Source organism: Gavialis gangeticus, unplaced genomic scaffold, assembly GCF_001723915.1.
Source record: "Gavialis gangeticus isolate Ggan-Ray unplaced genomic scaffold, GavGan_comp1, whole genome shotgun sequence".
Taxonomy (NCBI): domain Eukaryota; kingdom Metazoa; phylum Chordata; order Crocodylia; family Gavialidae; genus Gavialis; species Gavialis gangeticus.
This window is the reverse complement of record NW_017729018.1, coordinates 3,832,743-3,833,337: the sequence shown is the minus strand read 5'-3', so window position 1 is coordinate 3,833,337 and position 595 is coordinate 3,832,743. Positions and strand designations below refer to the sequence as shown.

The 595-nt window shown below is 74.6% G+C and overlaps 2 protein-coding genes across 3 annotated transcripts in view; one reads left to right on the top strand and one right to left on the bottom strand.

Annotated features, from left to right (window-relative positions):
- The window catches only part of APBA3 (amyloid beta precursor protein binding family A member 3), a 20,188-nt gene extending 19,763 nt beyond the window's left edge, over positions 1-425 (bottom strand). For both annotated transcript variants that reach the window (XM_019513255.1, XM_019513254.1), the window contains exon 1: positions 305-425. The gene's annotated coding sequence lies outside the window, so the exon portion shown is untranslated. The remainder of the gene's footprint in view (positions 1-304) is intronic.
- MRPL54 (mitochondrial ribosomal protein L54) overlaps positions 1-595 on the top strand; it is a gene marked incomplete at its 5' end in the record, with an annotated part of 7,051 nt that overhangs the window by 5,352 nt on the left and 1,104 nt on the right. The window lies entirely within an intron of this gene.

Genomic DNA, 595 nt, shown 5'->3' with positions numbered 1-595 from the left:
GCGCAGCGCGGGCCGCAAAGATATTACAGCCCCGCCAGCAACTCTCCCAACACCTCCCGGGAGCACCCCAGGTGCACCCCTCTGCAGAGGTCCTCCCTCCACCTCGGGGCCTACCTAGGCCCCGTCTGCCGTCCATCCAGTCCCGGGACCGCCTCGCCAGGCTGGCAAGTTCCTGACCAGAAGGGAGGCTCTGGCCAAGGGGCTGCTTTCCTCCCCTGGGCAGAGTCCAGGGCCCTGTGCCCCTGCCCCCCTCGGGGCGCTCGCTTTGCTCCCACCCTGTCCGGTCCGAGCGGTCAGTGCTCACCACGGGGCGGTCCCGGGCCCTGGTCACACGCGGGCTGTCAGCGGCCCGTCCCCGCTGCAGCCGAGCCGGGACCTACTGCAGCACCGGCCCGGGCCGGCCCCGCGCGCGGGGCACCATGGGGGTTGTAGTCCGAGGGCCATGGCGGTTCTGGCGCGGGGCATCACGGGGGCTGTAGTCCGGGGGCCATGGCGGCGCTGGCGCGGGCCGCGTGGGTGCGGGTGGGCGCCGTGTGCAGGGTCCCCGCCAGCGGCTACGCCAAGAAGGCGGGGGGTGAGCGCGGGGGGCGGCGGG